The 8,739-nt window shown below is 44.0% G+C and overlaps 1 long non-coding RNA gene across 1 annotated transcript; it reads right to left on the bottom strand.

Annotated features, from left to right (window-relative positions):
- Positions 1–538: 538 nt before the first annotated feature.
- LOC118233181 lies at positions 539–8,727 on the bottom strand. The gene is made up of 2 exons (XR_004766472.1): positions 8,541–8,727; positions 539–1,535 (listed from the first exon to the last, which is right to left on the bottom strand). It is a non-coding gene; the product is annotated as an uncharacterized LOC118233181 (long non-coding RNA).
- Between the last annotated feature and the right edge of the window lie 12 nt (positions 8,728–8,739).

Consider the following 8,739-nt stretch of genomic DNA (forward strand, 5'->3'; position numbering starts at 1 on the left):
TTATCTGGATACGTGGGATCAAGGGCATCATAAAAAACAAAACAAGCCAATTAGACAAACTAGATACTTTATAGGAACTTATAAAAACCAGCTAATGGCAAGTTAAAATGATCGCTAGGTATCAAGACAGGGTTCATAACCAGGTGGAAAGTGGGCGAGTTGCTTACATTCCTGAGAATACTTTTGTTCACTTACCTTATTCATTACTAACAGCACGAATCAATGCCTCAACGCTGCAAGCGAAATCCCATCACAGTTATGTTGAATTCCAACAGTGCATTGCCATCGGTAGTTTTTGTTTTGTATCTGTTTTTGTATCGACTTGGGGGATGGGGTGAGGGGGTATTTTACCATTAAATAAATCAGTGATTTTGACCCGTTTGCTTCCATTTATTTTCCTTGATTAACACTAAATTGATTGGCGGAGTAATCAAGGAGCAGTCAGGGGCCAGGCTGGTCCTCGGCTGATTCTGCTGCTCCATTAGGGCTTCTGGGGCTGCTGCCTGCCACAGTTTAAATGATCACAAACAAGCGCGGATATATTCCGAAGTTTGTTTTTGCTTCACTTTATTTACATCTCTAACAAGAAGACATGGAGAAGGAGAACAGCGCATGGGGACACAGGAATAAAACTTTGGGAGTCACTTGGAAATGTACTATGCAGAAAACCGCCATGCCTGTCAATCAAGCAAAATGACTGACAACAGATTTAGACCAATGAAAGAAGGTAAAAAGGTGGGAACATGTATAATTAAAAAAAAAAAATAATAATCGAAAAACTCCCTGCAAGGGTCTGAATACTCTTGTTATGCTTTTTGTATTTTTACATGGTTCTGTAGTCAAAAATATGTCCTGTACTTCAGGTTTTTTTTTTTAAATAGCAATGTATATAACTTAGTTACTCTTGTACACACACAAAAAGAAATTACTCTTTTTTTAAGACAGAAGTATTTTACATTTATTTCGGCAAGTATTCACTCAAGCAAAAAAATATATGCGGTTAAAGCAATGACCATAGAGTACATCGGCAGGAACACAGATCGGAATTTGTGATTGCTGATTACATCGTACAAATGAGCTCAGTTCGTTTATGCGTATATGATTAAATATAATGCGTGTGTATAGTCGATTTTTCACACCTTCACGTTAATGACACAAAAAAGTTCAAAAAGTTTTTTTTGGGGGGGGGGAAAAAAAGAACACACTTAGTGAAAGCTGGACTGCATTTCCTGGAGTCGGTGACTGAAGAGCCTTGTGGTCTTTAAATTTTTGTGATCGGTGACTCCTTGGCACAACCTGCCCCCGGAAAACGATGCTTCTCACAAGTGTCATTAAAAACGTACTGAGGGTCAAAGGTCACCCTACGCAGACCTGTCCACGGGACTAGCAGGTATTTCTTTCCCTCTTTCTCTTCGAGACCAGAAGAAGAAAGGGACTGGGGTTCCGAGGCAGCCCGGACTATAGAAAAGCACCTTTCATCACACCGTAAACAACGAGCAGGACAGCAAATCCATGGCTGGTGGTTATCTTCGTACCTGTGGGGGGAAATAAAAACAGAATTTGCTTGTTTTTCACGTCCTGTGACAAAAGGATCCGTGTAATTAATGTTCAAAAAGGCAACTCTTTATGGGATTCCAGTCGCCCTGCCATACCGTGCGCTTAAGATTACATTTTAAATTAGCACGTCCATTTATTGCAAAGATGGTGATTATTTTTATACGCGCCCTATGTATCATCACAAATGGACACTGAAGCTCGACAGTTGTCACATTTTATTAAATTCATCATTGAAAATGAAAGATGAAGGCCACAGTACTTTAGGACGGAAGCGATTATCAGCCGCGGAAAAAGTGATTCATCGTTGCCTCCGAACGGAGTTCAAAAGTAAGATATTATCAATATTTCAGGTGGGCGTAGTGTTAATGCATTTCTTCAACATTATCGCACCTTCCATAGATTGCCTGTAATATTATTTAATAATCTAAATGTGCCAGTAATGTGTAGAATGAGTGAATCAACCCCAGCTTGTAATAACGCTTACAATAGTTGCAGAAAGATAATTTATCAAATCAAAATGGCAACTTATGCATTTATCGCACCATCTCAACAGTGTATATTTGAAAATTTCTTTTTCCCCCCACTTTACTGACATTTATTGATGTCAAATAACCATAGACATCATATTTTAAGGTATGCTCGATATAGTTATTAGATAATATATAAAGTATTCATAAACAAAAAAAAAATAAATAGGCACAACGTAGGAAATCACTCATTTGTAAACAGGCTTGGCAAATTTAAGATCTAATCTTAACAAAAAAATAAAATAAAATGGCTTTAGCCGAAAGGATTCAATCTGAAGAGGAAAATGCTGATTATCTTGTCAAAACGAATGTTCTGGCCTCCACTCTGAGTGCATCTGTATCAGGCACGGCATTGGGCAGCTCTGACACAGTTCCACCAATCAAACGCCGCAAAAATATCCCCAGCTGCTTCCCTCCATTTCGGGAAGTTTTGCCCTTGAACTTACGGAACGTCTCCTGGCCTAGAAAACTGGAGCCCAAACTACAGAGAGGCCGATTGGTTTAGGAATTCGAGAGGGATTTGGGAAATGCACAGAGGAGGGTCCGGATAAGAAATTGGGGTTAAATAGCCCTGTGAGCATCTCACGCTAACACACTTTTTAAAAACATTTTGGGTCATTTCAGGGAACAGAGTTGTGGAAATATTATAAACAATAACATGGAATTCCTTTAATTAAAATGATATACATATTCTTAGGTGACTATTGTCTGATTTTCTTTTCTTACCAACAGGGATGGCCATTGCATAAATGCTGTGAGATGTACTGTTCATACAGTAAAATGTTCAGTGCTCTATCATCTCTTACAGAGTACATGTCATCCCGCCTGGACTCTGTATATGCATTCTGTTAGAATTGAATTAACACCAGTCATTTTACTGTGTACTAGTTACCATGTTTATTGAGTACATGCATATGTGTAGAGACAGAGTGGGTTTGGGGTACGTTGGAGATCTGGGTCGAGGCTATGGGTAAATATGTATGACTAGATTGTAAAATCTCCAATCCCACAGGATACGTTTTGGTACGATGATGTGATAAGAACCGTGCGATGCAGCAGCGATTGCACATTTTATTTGCACAGTAGTTACGATGCATTCCCTTTATTATGAAGTGCTACTAAAGCGGACTCGGACATAAATTCAGTCCTGTGGAGGGAGGGAGGGAGGACCCACAGGTCCAGGAGTAGATGAGGAGACATCCTCTAAGCCACCGTGACATTTATTGGAATTTACATCCCAACGAGAAGGGTGGCGTTCTCCGGGGGGGGGGGGGGCTCACTGACTTAAGAGGAAGAGGTGCTCTGTTTCACACAAGGCTGGGACAGGGGGGGTGAGGAAGAGGTGCTCTATTTCACACAAGGCTGGGACAGGGGGGGTGAGGAAGAGGTGCTCTGTTTCACACAAGGCTGGCACGGGGGGTTGAGGAAGAGGTGCTCTGTTTCACACAAGGCTGGGACAGGGGGGGTGAGGAAGAGGTGCTCTATTTCACACAAGGCTGGGACGGGGGGGTGAGGAAGAGGTGCTCTGTTTCACACAAGGCTGGGACAGGGGGGGTGAGGAAGAGGTGCTCTGTTCCACACAAGGCTGGGGACAGGGGGGGTGAGGAAGAGGTGCTCTGTTTCACAAAAGGCTGGGAAGGGGGGGGTGAGGAAGAGGTGCTCTGTTTCACACAAGGCTGGCACCGGGGGGGGGGGGGGGGGGGGGGGGGGGTGAGGAAGAGGTGCTCTGTTTCACACAAGTCTGGGAAGGGGGGGGGGTGAGGAAGAGGTGCTGTGTTTCACACAAGGCTGGGACGGGGGGGGGGGTGAGGAAGAGGTGCTCTGTTTCACACAAGTCTGGGAAGGGGGGGGTGAGGAAGAGGTGCTCTGTTTCACACAAGGCTGGGATGGGGGGGTGAGGAAGAGGCACGCTGTTTCACACAAGGCTGGGACGGGGGGGTGAGGAAGAGGTGCTCTGTTTCACACAAGGCTGGGAAGGGGGGGGTGAGGAAGAGGTGCTCTGTTTCACACAAGGCTGGGAAGGGGGGGTGAGGAAGAGGTGCTCTGTTTCACACAAGGCTGGGATGGGGGGGCTGTGGGGGGGGGGGGGGGGGGGCTTAATCTCAGCCTTCGACCTCACCTGGGCCTCACAGAGACACACAGAGACACACAGAGACACACAGAGACTTCCTGTCTTAAGAGGAAGAGGCCCGCAATTGGCGGAATGCGGGGGGGGGCTAGACGTCAGTAGGACGTCATGGTAACGCGTTCAGTGTTAAATCAACTCTTACAGAGTACATATCTGCGGAACACCAAACGAAATGATGTTTCAGAACGACAAGAGAGTGGGAAAATATAAGAGGAGGTGACTTGTACTCGTACGGCGATAACGTTTAGCTAAACAATTACACAGTCGTGTGACTAATGGACAAACAAAAACATCTGACCTCAAGAGTAAAAGAAAAACAGGAAAACTGTGTTGAGGATTGTTTTGAAGACACTGGACTATGCACCCTGGACTAAGAAAGGGTAGAAACTGTCCAGAAACTGGACTATGTATGTTTACCCCTTTTTTTGACCTACTTAACTAGCTTGTATGACCCTCACGTGTAAAATCATGTATATATTGACTATATATTAAAGAGATTGTACCCTGTTTGGTAGAGTGACAGCTGATGTCCTTTGGGGGCTTTACCTCTACATGATGCATCAACAAGCATTGCTGATTTACAAACTACCCTAAACTCAGAGTGGTCATTTTCCCTTGACGATATGGTCCCTATTGGACTCCATTTTGTTGTGTGCTATCCTTCAGGGGTTTTTTTGTGTGTCTTTTTTCCTGGAAATCACAGAGCATGTTGATTGCCAATCTTGTGCTTTTTGGAGGAAAACCAAGAAAAACTCCCAGTTGCACTTTGGTTTACTCTATGAATTTTGAAGGCCAAATCACATTTTCTTTATTTGATAATGAACAAACACAAAACAGATAAATTCATCTCTGGAGATATTGGTTCTTCACAGAAACCCACCCCCCCCTCCAAAAAAAACAAACAAACAAACAAACAAACAAAAAAACATGACAATATGTAGCCCCAAATTCCATCCAACAGTATATTTTTGTAATAATTTATTATTATTTTTAAATTACAGTATTCATGTTTTGAGTGATTTCTGAGAAATGTAAAGTATGATTACATTTTTAAAGCAAATAAGAAAGTATTAGTAAATTGAACAAGGCCTCAACTTGCTTGTTGATTTTCATGTTAGTAAGTACAATTGCAAAAGACAGTGTGTTGATGCACCAGAGCAGAATTTTGAGGCATACAGCAGTTATGTTCATTAAAAAATTCCCTTTCTGTTCACTTTATGCCACTGCAAGCACACACTACATGGCCAAAAGTATATGGACACCTGCAGAGGTGGAAAATCCAGGTTCAGAAAGTAAAAGTTCATCCCAGGATTTTGTTCCAGTCACCTGGATTTGCTAATGAGCACCATTATTCAGCCATGAGGTAGAACTAAATCAGCTGGCTGAGTTCAGGGGTGGATGAAATACATGGCAGGACTTTTACTTTCTGACCCCTGGAATGTCCACCTCTGGACACCTGACATCCAACATCTCATCAAAAATTATGGGCATTAATATGGAGTTGGTTCAGTTGCTGCTATAACATCCTCCACTCTCCTGAAAAGGCTTTGTATGAGATGTTGGAGCATTGCTGCAGGGATTTGCTTCCATTCAGCCGGAATTTAGTGAGGTCAGGCACTGATTGGACGATTAGGCCTGGCTCACAGCTGACTTTCCAACTGACCCTAAAGGGTTTGGATGGAGTTGAGGTCAGGGCTCTGTGCAGCCCCGACAAGTTCTTCCACACCGAGAAATCATTTCTATATGGACCTCGCTGTGTGCCCGGGGGCACTGTCATGCTGTAGCAGGAAAGGGCCTTCCTCAAACTGTTTGGGGAGAGCACAGAATCGTCTCGAATGAGATTGTATGTTGCAGCATTAAGATGTGCCTTCACTGGAACCGAGACGCCTAGCCCAATCCATGAACAACAGCCCCAGGCCAAAGGGGGTGTCCAGATACGTTTTGCTCGTGTAAGTGTAAAATATTTCCAACGAGCCTGAACTTTATTAAAATCCGAAGTCACAGTACAAGTGATTACTCCAGCCGAGATCTGCGGCACGTCGTCCGTAATTAACGAGAAATAATTAGCACAGAGCGATCTTTGTAAATTCCACCCAGGCATAACAGTAAGCTGTTCGGAGAGGGATTATTATATCCCACGGGGGGGGGGGGGGGGCGGGGTTGGGGGGGCGGGAGGAGGGGGAGGGGGAGGGGGAGGGGGGTGGGCGAGGGTGTGGAATGAGTTTCATTACTAGCGAGGCAGTACTCATCAGCTGCTGGTACTCAGAAGAAACGGTACTGGGAGCAGAGAAGGTTTCTAGCGTTTCTGTGCTCCGCACGTCCATTGTTAAACGATCACTTAATTAAACACGTTTTTACTTGTCTTTTTTGTTCAGATCTGAAAGATTAGAGGATATTAAACCTGTTAACATTTCGAGGCTCTTCAGTGCACGTTACCGTGGCAATGAACGGGGGTGGATAGGCCACCGCTTGCTGTAGCCAGAAACAGTGAATGAAAAATATCGACTAAACCCTATTTCTAAATGAGTTCAAAATGGAAAAATTGGCGTTCCTTCGCTGTATCTCAAGCACCACACTCCCTCCACTCACATAAGAAAATGACAGCTATAAAAAAAATAATGTGTTGTGATCCCGTGATTAATGTGATCTCGAATTTGATTTCTTCTGAACAAAACATAAATGTATATATTTGCTCCTCCTACCACGCAATGTTAAAAAAAAATGATGCAAGAATTGATCAGAGGTTCCTCAGAGGTTCCAATGCACACACAGTAGGCTCATAAAGTCTGTTTCCAGGCAAGAGAGGGCATAATAAAATGTAGATTTTATAGCTCTTCCTTCAGGTCGAAGTGATCCGAGCTGCAGCTTCTCATCGTTACCGTGACAGGGACTTTACTTTGCTAGCTACATTAGCTAACTCGAAAGTAGGTACATTGCATGGCAGTGCACACAAGCTCAATTCATTATGAGTGCATTAATTCATGCTAAATTATATCCCTTAGCATGGCAATAATTATAACTTAGCCACACTATTATTATCAAGTGGCCAGAAGTTTCTGTATGGCATATACATATATACAGTCCTGACATTAGCAAAGGTTACAGCAGAATATACTGTAGCATTCTCCACCATTACGTGCATCATAAAATGATGCATCGCAGGAAGGCTAATCTATTCAAGGAGTGCATTGCTTTCATCCGGTTAGTTCTGCTAAATCACCACAGAGTATTTCAACGGTCTCTGGCGGAGCGTTTTCAAGCCAGGCGTATCAGTCTCTGTCTCATTACACGTGTAGCCGTGGTCGAGCGGCTAAGGCGATGGACTAGAAATCCGTTGGGGTTTCCCCGCGCAGGTTTCGATTCCTGCACGACTACGACGTCGCATTTTTTAATCTCTTCAGGCTTAGTAAAAAGAAGACTTGAGGGGGCGATTTGATTGAGGCCTTTAAATTCATAAAGGGGATTAACAAAGCAAACTGCGAGAGATTATTCAGGTGCAGTTCTGTCAGTAGAACGAGGGGGACATAAAGGGAAATTAGGGTACAATGGTAAATTCCGCACAGACATTAGGAATAATTTTTTATTGTGGAAAGTAGTCACTGCGTGGAATACCAGGTCATGTAGTAGAGGCAGAAACTCTGGGGATTTTCAAGACCAGGCTGAACACAGTCTTAGTCTACTATCTAGTCTGTAGGCGATCAGAGCATTAGGTTAGGGTTAGGGTTATGTTTAGTGAGGAAAATGGTAGGCATTGTGGGAATGGCCTGTCCTCATCATTGTTGTGTTATGTTATGTTATGTTATGTTATGCTATGTTATGCTATGTTATGCTATGTTTTGTAATGTCATGTCACGCTATTTTACGTTATGTTACGCTAAGTTACATTACGTTATGTGACGTTATGTTACGTTAAATTAGATTACGTTATTTTACGTTATGTTACGCTAAGTTACACTACGTTATGTTACGTTATGTTACGCTAAGTTACATTACGTTATTTTACATCATGTTACGCTAAGTTACATTACGTTATTTTACATTATGTTACGTTAAGTTACACTACGTTATTTGACGTTATGTTACGTTAAGTTACACTACGTTATTTTACATTATATTACGTTAAGTTACATTACGTTATGTTTTACGTTATGTCATGTTAAACAGAGCAGCGATGCCCACTCCTCAACGGAAGGGGAACGCAGGCCCCTTGTCAGATTGGTCGAAACCGAACACTAGGCCCCGATCGCAAAGTCACAGCCAATGGTGGGGCGGGGGGGGAGAATAAAGAGAGCCCATTCCCCCCCCCCCACTCCGAAAAAGGCGCTCACCTGAAGCGGGGCTGTGTTTCCGCGCCGAGGCGGGCGTGGTCTGCGGGCGTGAGGTAGGCCCCAGGCGCTGGCTCCCGGGGCTGGCGTGGGGCGGGCCCGAGCCGCCGCCACCGCCGCCGCCGCCGCCCTTGCGGGGCTTCTTGTCGGTCAGGTGCAGGGGCGAGGTCTTGTTGAGTGGCCGGCCGCCCCGGGGCCGGGC

This window comes from Anguilla anguilla, chromosome 8 (assembly GCF_013347855.1).
Source record: "Anguilla anguilla isolate fAngAng1 chromosome 8, fAngAng1.pri, whole genome shotgun sequence".
Taxonomy (NCBI): Eukaryota; Metazoa; Chordata; class Actinopteri; order Anguilliformes; family Anguillidae; genus Anguilla; species Anguilla anguilla.